The sequence below is a fragment of the Thamnophis elegans genome, chromosome 7 (assembly GCF_009769535.1).
Source record: "Thamnophis elegans isolate rThaEle1 chromosome 7, rThaEle1.pri, whole genome shotgun sequence".
Classification (NCBI taxonomy): domain Eukaryota; kingdom Metazoa; phylum Chordata; class Lepidosauria; order Squamata; family Colubridae; genus Thamnophis; species Thamnophis elegans.
In genome coordinates this window covers 56045648-56059881 of record NC_045547.1, presented here as the reverse complement: position 1 = coordinate 56059881, position 14234 = coordinate 56045648, and the positions used below count along the sequence as shown (strand labels likewise).

The 14234-nt window shown below is 45.1% G+C and overlaps 1 non-coding gene across 1 annotated transcript; it reads left to right on the top strand.

The window, feature by feature from the left end:
- Positions 1-4674: 4674 nt before the first annotated feature.
- On the top strand, positions 4675-4781 carry LOC116511921. Its single transcript, XR_004255793.1, has one exon. It is a non-coding gene; the product is annotated as a U6 spliceosomal RNA (small nuclear RNA).
- Positions 4782-14234: the final 9453 nt, after the last annotated feature.

Genomic DNA, 14234 nt, shown 5'->3' with positions numbered 1-14234 from the left:
ATGTTAATACAATGCTGCATATATGAAATTGAAGACAGTTCAATTCTTTCTTAGACTCTGAATTTTAATTTCCAGTTACATGAATAGTAGATGTGCAGTGTTCTTATACATTCACAATTTTGTAGAGTTCAAGGTAGAATTGGGTTAGAAAGGTTTCTATAAATTGAAGTGTTTATTTCTCCTGATTTTGCTTAGATGTCTTTCAATCAAATTAGTTTGCAAATTTGCTGTTTTATTGTACTACACTAATAGAACATTTTATTTTTGCAGATTTCTTATAGCCTCAAAGGATTTCAAAATCTAGTTGACTGTAGCACATTGTCCAGAAATATCACCCTGTTTAATGACAATAAGCCTTTTGCACTGAAATCCAGTTCATTATTTCTCATACGAGAGGAGGAGGAGGGGGAGGGGGAGGAGGAGGAGGAGGGGGAGGAGGAGGAGGAGGAGGAGGAGGAAAGATAAAAAGGAATTTTATATAGTAATTTTAATAATACTGTATCTATTAAGATTATACATACATAAATGTCAAAAGTTTTCATGGCTTTGAAGAAACTCTGATCTGAATTAGCACTGAACTTAAGTAATGGACAGTAAAGTGTAAGATTAATTGAAAGGTGATTGAAGTACTAATAGAACCTGTCTAAGCCAATGTGCAATTTATTTAAAGAAATGCAGCAGTGATTGTTACACAGAAAACAAAAAGGGATGGTTCATATAAGCAGAAATTACTAGTCTGAAAATTGTAGAATAGCAATAGCAATAGCAATAGCAATAGCAATAGCAGTTAGACTTATATATTGCTTCATAGGGCTTTCAGCCCTCTCTAAACGGTTTACAGAGTCAGCTTATCACCCCCACAGTCTGGGTCCTCATTTCACCCACCTCAGAAGGATGGAAGGCTGAGTCAACCTTGAGCCAGTGAGATTAGAACTGCTGAACTGCAGATAACAGTCAGTTGAAGTGGCCTGCACCCTAACCACTGCGCCACGTCGGCTCATTTTAGAAGGCTCCCTGCAGCCCTATTGTTAAATATTTGTATGATGTAATTGCTGTACTTGGTAGAGTAATCAACATGTCTCTGTGTATCTCTTTGTGACAGGATGGTTTCCCTTCACCTACCCATTTGTTATATACTTTTCAGACAGATATACTGCTATGTGTGATTTACAATACAACTTCAGTTGGAACACATGGAAATCCAAGCCTAAAAGTTGCATCTTTAGAGGGGCCTCTTTTCCAGAGGTTTACTTTCTCTTTCTGAAGAAACAGGTACACATGAGTTCCCTGCAGGCTGTTCTATGGTCCTCAATCGAAGTAAAAAAAAACTATAGTAGATCAATTCTCAATTCTTTAATTATTTAATCTTTAATTAATTCTCAATTCTTTAATTAATCTTAAAGATTAAAGTTTCTGATAAATTAATATACCCTATGTGATAAATCTATGCTATACTTTGGTTTGTATTTAAATTGCAACTGTCAATTTCTGATATTTAGGGATGCATCATGTAATTAATTAATTTTCTGATAAAGGTTTGGACTCTAATTGCACAGCGATGGACACTCTCAGCTCTATGCCTGTCCCACATAAGGATATGATCAATCTATTTTTTGTCAATCCATCTATTTCCATATACTGTAAGTAGGTCCAAAGAATACAGATATTCAAAAATATTAATCCTTGTCAAAGTCAAATTAACGTGTTAATCATCCCCAGAATATAGCAATTTTAGGACATTGCAGAATATAGTTTAATGAAGCATACTTCTCAGCGTATCTCCAACAACAGGATGATTTATTAATTCTTTTTCTATACAAACACAGTAGGACCCAATAAGACTGAACTTTTTTTTGACTATGATAGAGATATTAAGATTTAATTAAAAGATTACCATTTGTTTAAACAAAAGGTAGGTCCTCAATTATTTGTTCTATTCAACTTTTACAATTGGCATCATTTAGTGATAAGTATTTATTAAAATAATTGTGGATTTTTTTAATAATCCAATTTAATAATTTATGGGTTGGTTAACCTGAAAATACTCTTGATAGGTGGGATATTTTATTCATATATACACTGAGACTTGTGTGAGATCTTGTTCATGAAAGTTCAACATAAATTTGATAAATAACTAAATGCAACTCTTCAGCTACTGGCTACAAGTTGAATATTTGTCACAATTACTGGACACACCTTGCTACTAGCTTTTAGCAATGGATTATCAGCATTCAAGCTATTAAAATGACAGAGAATATTCTCCTTATGATAGCCCATTGACTTCATCCCCCAAAGAGGACCATTCATGACACACTAAATCAGGCCTGCACCTTTCCTAGAGATATAAGAAGAATGACAAATCCCAAAGTGACCAATGCTGCTTCTGTCCTGTGCCTGCTCCTGAATTCTGACTGAAAAGGAACTACATAATCTGTTTTATATAGGAACTCTGTAGTGGATTCACCAAAATCTTTCCAACAATCTTCTCTAAAATGGAAAGTAGTAGATTAGGTAAACGTTACCGAGCATGATTCAGGTCTACCATTGCATCCTGCCATTCTGTTGGTATTTTTCACATGCTTTCACTTTTGCTATAAGCACTTGGGAATCAGGGAAGGGGATTGTCTTTGGAGATGGAGCAGATTCCCTCCCAGCCAGTTCCAGCTTGGTTCCAAGGCTGTTGTGCCCTGAGAGCAATCTGTTATCTGCTTAGCACCTCTGCATTCTCAAAAAATCCTTGCAGCATATATTGGCTGCCGATGGATTAGTTGGGGGCGGGAGGAGGTTTGGGGAAACATAAGAATTCCTTTGCACTTTGCACGGGACCTTCAGATTCCAAGTGACTTTGCCGCAACCACTTTCTCTCAATAAAAGTTCTTTTGATTCAACTCAATGGAGTCTAGAGTCATGCTTTCCTGACGGAGCAGCTGGGGAAGTTTCCTACATTAGGCGGAATCTGTAAATTTGATCAATCCAGAGAGGCACACAGCCCTACTGTGGGGACAGTACACATGATGTCAGCCCAAGGCGGTGACCAGGAGGAAGCTGAATTCTGGGGGGCGGAGCATCATCCAGGCCTCCCCCCAGGCTGGAGGTCTCCAAATGGATGGAGGAGGTCAGGAGCCTGGGAGACTTGTGGAGACCCAGGTGGAGTTGGGAAAAAGAAAGACTGGGAAAGAATGTCCCCGTCCAAGGAGATGTTGTTGAGGAAGAAGAGGGCGGCCTGCCTCCGCCGGGCAAGCCCGCTTCGCCGGCCCCAGGAGAGCCTCAGCCGCCACTGCTGCCATGTCCTCCACCACCGCCGGCATCGGCGGCCCCGCTCAGGCCCCCCACGGGCTTCCTGCTGCCCCCTGCGGCTGTGCTGGACCCTTCCCACGGGCTGCTGCTGCTGGGCAGCCCGCTTTGCCCCGTGCCCGCTGCCGCTGTCAGCTGGAGGAGGAGGGCTACCTTTGGAGGCAAAGAATGAAGCATGTAGAATGCCCTTCTGTCACCGTGCTGTTGTCGCGGCAGTGATGACACGCGGTGATGATGTCGCAGCTTTAGCGACGCGATTTAATCTCCGCTATTTTGCGTAGCGCGGTTTTGTCGTGCCACGCCACCAGGGAGGTCCGACTGGCCCAGGAGTGGGGACAAGTGACTGTGCTAGATACCATGGCATGTGGGGATAGTTGCTTTCTCATTAGCTGGCAAACCACGCTGAGGAATGCAATGTCAGCACAATGATCCTTCCTTAATAAGTGTGAAACGTGAGATTTGGCATATCACATCACTTGCAGCAGGAAACCATGAGCTGTCCACATTGATAACATAGCCATAGCATGAGCTTTGTCTAGCCAATCAGTACAAGTGTACTTTGATCAATGAATCAGCTTCTGCCACAGAAACTGTGTATGACAATAAAAGGGAGCTCCCACGAGCTGTTTGGGGTACCTTCCCATTAACCTTCTTCCTGCCTATGCGTTTTTCTTCACCACCACAACAATGGTGGGAGCTTCAATGACCTGAGATGTGGTTGCCACAGGCACAGCATCAAGGTGGGGGGCACCAGAGCTGTTGCCCTAGCGGGACCTGTCCAGACAAAAGGAAAGAGTTGGAAGACCACAACCCTGGGCATGAAATTTGACAGCAACTCCAACAACTGGAATTCTTTCTGGCCATGTCCTGACATACCTGTGAGAGTACAGTCAGAAATTCCCACTGAAGGTGCCAAAGTGAGGAGCATCACCCTGGTACTAGAGGGAGCCACAGCCCGCTGGATGGTGGCATTTCACAATGTGAAGGCACCTGAGCTGAGAAATTTCAATCAGTTTATGACACCACTTTGTTGGCAATTCAAAGACCCCCTAGCTGTCTGTAAAACCAGGGACTGCATCAAAACCATGTGCCAAAACCTCAGAGTGGTGGCTGAATACACAGAAGAGCTTTGTGATCTGGCATGCTGACTCAATGAGTGGCCTGAGGACATCCTCATCCGCTGTTTCAAGGATGGAGTGAACAATGATTTGTACTATGCCTGTGTCTCAAGGGGAGTCCCCGCACCCTTCCACAATTCATATGCCCTAGCTATAGAAGTGGAGACCAGACATGTAACAAGTACTCCTGGCCCAGCCATGGAAAAGGTCACCATCAGAGAAGAGAGAGGTGATGGAACCACAAAACCTGCAACCATGCTCAGTGCTTGCTTCGGCAGCACATATACTAAAATTGGAACGATACAGAGAAGATTAGCATGGCCCCTGAGCAAGAATGACATGCAAATTCGTGAAGCATTCCATATTTTTGATCCTGCATATTACTGGGTGATTGGAATGGCGTTATGGATACCAAGAAAGATAAGAAAACGCGAGCAAAACTACCTAAGTCCTTCTTCGATATGATAGAGGATTTTGAATTGAGAGATATCTGGCGAGAAAGGAATGCAGAAGAATATGACTTTACCTTTTTTTTCTGATAGACATCAATCCTTTTCCAGGATTGACTTCATATTAACAACCAATGATTTGCTTTCTAGGGTAAAGAAGACGAAGATATGGTCCAGAGCCTTATCAGATCATAATCCGGTTTGGATGGAGTTGGGAGTTGGGATCCGAGCAAGAAGGTCTTGGAGACTGAAAGAAAACTTATTTAGATATGAGAAAAACATTAATGAATGTAAAAAGTTGTTAAAAGAATATTTTGTTTTTAACATGAATAAGGGTACATCTATGGAAATGGTATGGGATGCAAGTAAAGCGTATATGAGAGGAGTTCTGATAAATATGAATAGATTATATAGACCCAAACAGGGGGAAAAGAGAACTGAACTTGAAAATGAAATTAGGAAGAGAGAGCAGGAGCTAATCTTAAAACCAGGAGACAAAAAGATCAAAGAAACAATCACATTATTAAAAGAGCAATTTAACATGCTGATGTCAGACCAGGTGGCTACCAATTTGCTATATGCAAAACACATCACTTTCTGTAATGCAAACAAATCTAGTAGATGGCTAGCATATTTGATTAGGAAAAAACAGAAGGCTCGTAATTACAATTTAAAGGGAAGGAAGGGTACCAACAGGAGGAGATTCAAAGGTTCTTTTGTGAATTCTTTATAGGATTGTACACGAATGATAAAATCCAAAGCTTAGATATAGATAGATATCTGGATAAAGAAAAAATACCCATAGTTAAAGACGAGCAGAGGGAAAGACTGAATCAACCAATAACTTCGGGGGAAATTCTCCAGGTAATTAAACAGCTAAAAGCAGGGAAAGCACCGGGTACAGATGGCTTGACGGCGGCTTACTACAAAAATTTGCAATTAGAAATGGTAGAACCGCTTAAGGAATTATTTAATAAGATCCAAGTGGAAGGGATCCTTCCATCTTGGAAGACAGCCTTTATATCCTTGATACCCAAAGAAGATCAAGATCTTACTCAACCAAAAAATTATAGACCCATATCATTACTCAATATAGATTATAAAATTTTCACTAAAATACTAACGAATAGGTTAATGTTGGCTACTCAGCAATTGATTCATAATGATCAAACAGGTTTTATTCAAGGGAGACAAATGAGAACTTACATAAGACTAATTCTCAATACATTAGAATACCTGGGAAAGAACAACCAAATTCCTGCTGCGCTTATATTTTTAGATGCTGAAAAAGCCTTTGATCGAGTGAATTGGCAATTCCTGCTGAAAATATTGCAAAAAGTGCAAATAGGAGAGCACTTTTTACAATCAATTAAAGCAATATATCAGGAACAAACAGCTCAAATCATAATTAATGGGAATCTAACCGATTCATTTAAAATTGAGAAAGGTACAAAGCAGGGTTGTCCCTTATCCCCATTATTGTTTATTATAACTTTGGAACTATTGTTGAATAAAATATGGGGTTCAGGGGACTTACAGGGAATCAGGATTATGCAGCAAGAATATAGAGTACGTGCTTTTGCGGATGATTTGGTTATAACATTAACCCAACCACAGGAATCAAGTAAGGTTTTAATGAATATGATTAATCAATATGGTCACGTGTCAGGATTTAAAATAAACTTAGGGAAAACAAAGATACTAGCTATAAATATGAATACTAAACAAAGGGAAGAATTAGAAGGAATGACAGGATGTGAAATAGTTAAAAAAGTCAAATATTTAGGAGTCTATATCTCAACCTCAAACGGGAATTTATATAAGTATAATTATGAACCACTATGGCATAGTATACAGAGATGAAAAAATGGGAGAAATTACAGTTATCTTTGCTGGGAAGAATAGCAGCAGTGAAAATGAATATTCTACCTAAATTTTTATTTCTTTTTCAAACTTTATCAATACTTTAAAAAGATGCAAGTCTGCTAGAATGGCAGAAGGGTATTAATAAATTTGTATGGGCAGGGAAGAAGCCGAGAGTAAAACTAAAAATAATGCAAGATGTGAGTGAAAGAGGAGGCTTGAAATTACCCAATTTAAAACTATATTATGATGCAGTAGTTTTATCTGTAATTAGTGACTGCATTAATTTAACAGATGATAGAATACTTAATATTGAAGGGCATGATTTGGTATATGGTTGGCATGCTTATCTGCTATACAACAAAAAGGTGGATAAGAATTTCAAAAGTCATATTATCTAGAGTTAGTCCAGGAAGGAGGAGCTAGAGTTCAATGGAAATACGTTATTAACTATCTTTTTTGGGTTTTTTTTTTAACTGTACCTTAGATTTTCTTTATTAAAGATTTATACCCTGTATGTTTCTGGGAAGTCGGGGGGAGGGGGAAGGTTGGGGGGTGGGGGGGCTTGCTTCAAATGTGGCAAGGAAGGCCACTCGGCAGCAGAGTACAAGACTGGCTGCCTGGCTAAGAAAACCACTCCTGGCCCTATGGGAAAAACCACCAAGGCACCACAGCAGGCTAGGAAGACTGCACTTAGGAAAGTGGAGGTTGGGGATTTCATTCTGTCACCAAAGTGGCATGAGGGAACTCCGACCCCACCGACCAATGGCAAGGGGTTAACCAACCCAATGACAACCCCTTGGTAAATGGCAGAGTAACAATCCCCATAGAGCTAAGTTTCCAAGCTTCAGAGTCGAAAGCAGAGGTTGGTTTCGGCTGGTTCGGTCCGGATCAGGTGGTAGTGGCAGCGGTAGGAGGCTCCGCCCCCCGGATGCTTCTGCTCATGTGCGAAGTGTCATGCGTGTGCACAAACTGGTAGTAAAAAAATTAAAACCCACCACTGGTCGAAAGCCACCTTATGGGCCCTGCTAGACTCAGGCTGTATCAAATGCCTGATTTGCCTGGCTCTGGTTGAGAAATTGGGGATCTGCTTGAGGTGGCTGAAAGTCCTGATTGCATTTTGCCAACTAGATGGATCAAGAGCGGGGGGCCCATGTAGAAACTCTAAGCTTCATAGTTGCTCCCAGGATGGAACGGGGTATCAGGGCTAGCTTGGCTAAAAAAGTGGAATCCTTGTGTAAACTAGAGAAGGGGACTGCTAAAAACCCGAATGAACTGCCCTCCCTGAGAGCAAGGGGGAATCCAGAAGGCAACCTATCCACAGTGCAAATTAGGGGGAACAGTGCAGGGACAGGAAAAGGTCCTCCCTGTTAACCCCAAATAATATTGGGATTTAAGAGAGGTATTCACTGAAAAGGGGTTGGATGAACTTTCCCCTCACTGATCAATGGACTGTGCTATAGAGATCCTGCACAGAGCTAAACTGCCTAAGTTAAAACCATATTCAATAACCTTGAGGAAGTTAAATGAGCTATGGTTGTTCACTGGCAAAAGCCTAACCAGTGGATTCATTCAGCCAGTGTGACCCCGGGTAGGAGGCCTGTTCTGAGAAAGAAGGGATGGGACACTTCATCTATGCATTTATTATAAAGAGCTAAATGTGGTTTGCATGGAAAATATTTACCCACTGCCCCTGATGAAGGACATGTTAGTCCACTTGGCTAAGGGCAGAATATTCGCTAAATTGGAACTGCGAGAAGCTTTCTATTGGGTGAGGATCAGGGAGGGAGACGAAAGGAAAAGTGCTTTAAACTGCCCTTTAGGGAGCTTCCAATTTAAAGTCCTCCTTTTAGCCTCCAGGGTGCCCCTGGTGTGTTTATGCAATTAATAAATTAGGTCCTATATGAATACCTGTTTAAGGGGATATTGGTCTTATTTCAACAACAGTTAATTTACATCAAAATAAAGGCAGATCATGTGAAACTGGTGAGGGATGTACTTAAAAAATTACGAGCTGCCAAATTGTATGTGCAAGTGCAAGTTTCCAAGGACAAGTTTCACCAGAGCAAAATAGACTATTTGGGTTATTGTATCTTGCATGAAGGAATTGAAATGGACTGCCAAAAGGTCCAGGCGGTGATGGAGTGAGCTGCATCCCAAACCAGAAAGCAGCTGCAGAGTTTACTGTGTTTCACCAATTTTTACCACCAGTTCATCCCATTTTTGGCCAGATTGCACTCCCTATCAAGAACTTGTTATAGACAAAAGGGGAGAAGAGAACCAAGCCCAGATAGCCTCTGAAATGGACTTTAGAATCCCAGGCAGCATTCGAAAAGCTTAAATAGCTGTTTGCAGCTGAACTGGTTTTGCAGCATCCTGACCCAAACTCTCCCTTTCTTATTCAAGCCAATGCTAGCAATGTGGCCATGGGGCTGTGTTACAGAAAAATGAAAATAGCCAATTGCAGCCATGTGCTTACAATTCTAGGAAACTATTGGAGTCTTGGTGGGTGGTATGGGAAAAGGAAGCTTACGCAGTGAACTGGGCACTTTTAATCTAGAGACACTTCCTTGAAGAGATCAGGGTGCCTTTTGAAGTGGTGGGTTTCAAAATTTTTTGGAACTTACTCTCTGGGTGTGGCCTGCTTTGTTGCCGGCCATGTGACTGGGTGGGAGTGGCTTGCCGGCCATGTGACTGGGTGGGAGTGGCTTGCCAGCCATATGACTGGGTGGGAGTGGCTTGCCAGCCATGTGACCGGGTGGGAGTGGCTTGCCAGCCATGTGACCAGGTGGGAGTGGCCAAGATGATGTCAGCATTCCCAGTGAAGATAGAGGTATAAATTACACAGAAAAGAAAGAGGCATCCATACACATGAATTTAACTTCAAAGCAGTGGCAACAACTTAAATTCATTAAATAATAAGGTTTGTTAGGGCAACACTATTCACTGTTTTTGAATATATAGGAATGTAAAGTCCACAGCATCTACTTGGTACTTTTTAAAGCAGCGGCACCTTTTCTCTGGATTCATGAAATATCTACTTTAAAGAGTTGTGGGTGGGTACTATATTTACAGTCTTATATTCTCTTCAGTACTTTGTTTGGAACAGAATCCAAAGTACCATGCAGTCCTAGCATTTGTACTAAAGCTAGGCAAGTTATTTTACAGGGCTCTGAGCACTCCTCCAGATCTGGTCAATGAAGCAGATGTTCCAAAGTACTACACAACTTTCCAATGCTTTGAAATCCCACCAAATGATTTATACAAGCCTATTTCATACTTTCTTCTTCGGCCCCCCTGTATCCACACACCCCTCCTGCACCCACGCTTCCCCTCCAGTGCCTTCAGTTGAGGCAGCAGGCCGCAGGCTGGATAAATTGCTTTGGCCCAGGGGGGGCTTAGTTTGAGACCCTGGGGAAAGCCAGGGACTGGTGCGCCCCCCGGGCTCTGACCTGAGGTAAAGGGCAACGCCACTCCAATCGGTCACTTGGTCAGTTCTACAACAGATACGGAGGACACACTATGCTCCCAGACCGTCTAAATACGTCCGGAGGCACAAATTCAACATCCATAACCAAAAAGAAGGCGAATCCATCAACGAATATGTTGCGGTGCTCAGAAGGGCCGCAGCGTACTGTGAATTTAGAGATCTTGATGAACTATTACTTGACCGCATCATATATGGTGTTAGGGACATTGGCCTGCAAAGGAGGTTATTAGCAAAAACTAATCTTACTCTCCAAATTGCCCTAGACGAAGCCAGGGCTACTGAGTCTTCAATTAAATCAATGGAAATCCTGCAGCGCCAAAATAGTCCAAAGAGCGCACGGCGTGCATTGCGAGGCCACAGAGCCTGAAGGCTCAGAGAGTGAAGATGATAGCTACCGCATGCGCAGTGATCGCACCAAGCCAGCACGAAAATTTGAACCGCATTTCCTGCCTTGCGCCAGCTGCGGAGGAAACCACCTCAGAACACATTGCCGTTTCCGCAATGCCATCTGTCAACACTGCAAACACAAGGGGCACATCGCCAAGGTCTGCAGAAGCGATCGCCCCGCTACAACCTGGAAGCCCAGAAGCATACCTCACCGCCAGCAGAGGCCCAACCAAGGGGCATGGCAGCCGCCACCACGGCGAACAGAAGGCGACACCAGAGTCAGCTACCACACCTCCAGAGGCCAAGTCCGCACGAAGCAGCCAAAAAAGCTGAAAGTCACAGTCCTCATTGAGGACTCTCCATGCAATATGGAGATTGACACGGGGTCATCCTTAACCATAATGTCTTGGGCAGCACTCAAACAGGCTATCCCTAGCCTTAAAAAGCATCAGCTGCAGGTTCCAGACATCCGCCTTCGCGACTACCAGGGGAACCGAGTCCTCATCGTGGGCCAAGGGACCTTCTGGGTGATGTTCAAGACTTTCTGCGGCCAGCTACCAGTGACGGTAGTCAACAGAGACCTATAGAGCCTCCTGGGGCTTGACTGGTTCGAAGCCCTGGGCCTAGAAGTGACCAGAATCAATCCCATACGTGATGAAAGCACTGAGGAATTCCTTAAGGAGTTCGAGGAAGTCTTCGGCACCGGTCTAGGTAAATATGAGGGGACTTCAATATCTTTTAACTTGGACCCCAATGTAGCCCCCATCAGGCTAAAACTCAGGAGAGTACCTTTCGCTCTCCCATCCTAAAATTGATTTGGAACTAGACAAATTGATTGGCCAGGGAATCCTAGAGCCGATAGATCACGCACGCTGGGAGACCCCTATAGTGACACCTGTCAAGCCTGACGGGTCTGTCTGCATCTGCGCAATAAACAGCTTTGCAGCAAAGCGCTTATCCTGTACCCATTGTAGAGCATTTACTGCACTCATTAGGCCCCAGAAAAGTTTTTGCAAAATTAGATATGGCGCAGGCATGCCAGCAGTTACCCTTAGATGGTGCCACGGCAGAGGCCCAAACCATTGTGATGCACAGGGGTGCATTTAAATGCACCCGTCTTCAATTCAGAGTTAGTATCGCCCCTGGACTGTTCCAAACCGTTATGGAACGGCTTTTGCAGAGGATTCCAGGAGTCATCCCCTATTTTGAAGACATATTGGTATTAGCTGCAAATTAAGGCGCAATTATTTAAAAGATTGGGAACTGTTCTGCCCAGAATCAGAGACAAAGGCCTCCGCCTCAAAAAAAAAAAAAGAAAAATGCCCAATTAACATGCCAAGGGCTGAATTCCTAGGGTACCTCCTCGACGGCTCTGGGATTCACCCGACCAACAAAAAAATTAAGGGAATCCAGAATGCCCCTGCACCTTGCAATCAGACCAAACTGCAGGCGTTCCTCGGGCTTCTTAACTTCTACAGTGTTTTTCTCAAGCAGAAAGCCACAGTTGCTAAGCCTTTGCATCGGCTTCTCAGCAAACACGCCAAGTGGTCCTGGGGCACAGCTACCTCCACTAGGCCAATAAGATCCCATAGATTAGGCCTCCTCCGAATTCCATCAGCTGGTCAATGTCGACTGGCAACTACCCGGAGGAGAGCCTTCTCGGTGGCTGCTCCGACCCTATGGAACGAACTCCCCGTGGAGATTCGTACCCTCACCACCCTTCAGACCTTCCGCGTAGCCCTTAAAACCTGGCTGTCCCGACAGGCCTGGGGCTAAAGACTTCAACCCCACCCGAATAGTATGACTGTTGTGCTTTTTAACGATGTATTGTCTTCATGTGTATAATTTGTTTTGTCCTTCCCTCCCCCTGAATTGTGAGCTGCCCACTTTTAGTACTATTATTGCTGTATTCTTTTTGTGTTTTAATTACATTGTGGGGACTGTTTGTGTGAGTGTCAGAGTATGCCTGATTCGGAGGACCTGGCGGGGCAAGCGGGGGCCATTGGGGTGGTTGGGGGAATTATGCCCACGGGAGAGAGTCGGAGCATTGCGGTCATAACAGGGAGAGGCAGATATGGCGGGGACTTTAGGGCTGGCCATTATCGGGGAAGGAGGGTTCGCTATATTGCAGAGATCCCTCCTTCCGGCCCTATGAGTCCCACTCCAAGGTCAGATGGTGTGAGCGATCAGGACCCTGGTCTCAGGCTGCTGTCGCTAAATGCCAGGTCTGTTATTCATAAGGCTCCCCTCGTCCGGGACTTGATTGTAGACGAGGGGGCAGACCTGGCATGTATTACTGAGACATGGCTGGGCACGGAGGGAGGAGTCCCCCTCGTAGAGCTGTGCCCAGACGGGTTTCAGGTGCTTCATCAGCCGAGAGCCCAGGGAAGGGGTGGCGGTGTGGCTATTGTAGTCCGGGAGTCTTTAGCTCCTCGTAGGATCCCTGCTCCGGAGCTTGCCGGGTGTGAGTCCCTACTAGTGAAGTTGGACCTCAAGGGTCAAGCGGGTTTGCTGCTAACGTACCTGCCTCCCAACTGCGTTGCAGCGGCCCTCCCTGCGCTCCTCGAGTCAATAACCGAGCTAGCAATTGAGTTCCCTAGACTGATGGTTCTGGGGGACTTCAATCTGCCTTCGCTCGGTGAACACTCTGACGGAGCGCAGGAGTTCATGGCCTCCATGACAGCCATGGGCCTGACCCAGGTAATCCGAGGCCCTACACACTTGGCGGGACACACACTCGACCTCGTATTCCTCTCGGAGCAGTGGAGTTATGATCTTGGTCTGAGGGGAAATGAGACCATTCCCCTGTCGTGGTCAGACCACTACCTACTGAGGCTAGACTTCCGGAGGCCAAACCCCCACCGTGGGGAGGAGGAACCGACCAGGTGGTTCCGCCCCAGGCGACTGATGGACCCTGTTAGGTTCCAGACGGAGCTTGGGGTCATTCCAGATGCTCTCGCCCACAGTTCGGCGGAGACTATTGCTGCGGCCTGGCACTCGGCGGCATCAGAGTCTCTGGACCGAATTGCGCCACTACGGCCCCTCCGGGTCAGCGGCTCGCGGAGACCCCCTTGGTTCACCGAGGAGCTCCGCGAGATAAAGCGCCGGAGGAGACGCCTAGAGCACCTGTGGAGGTCCGACAGGTCCGTATCGAACTGAGCACTGTTGACAGCTTGCACCAAGGAGTATATTTGGGCATTGAGAACCGCCAAAAGATCACACATTGCCTCCTTGGTAGCGTCCGCCGAGTCTCGCCCAGCCGCCCTGTTCAGGATAACCCGCTCCCTCCTAAATAGGAGGGAGACGGGGAACCCCCTGCAGGGTAAGGCTGAGGAATATAGTCAGTTCTTGGCGGACAAAGTTGCTCGGTTTCGATCGGAACTGGACTCCACCCCCGCAGATCCAGCCGGGACACAGGGGAATAATTTGGTAGACCACCTCTGGGTTGAGTTTCAGGATGTTGCCTCTGGGGATGTGGACAAGGCTATGCGAGCTGTGAGTTCCTCCACCTGTATACTGGACCCGTGTCCCTCTTGGCTGACTGCCAACAGCAGAGAGGTGACACGAGGCTGGATCCAGGTGGTTGTTACCGCCTCTCTTCGGGAGGGACACCTCCCCACCGCGCTTAAGGCG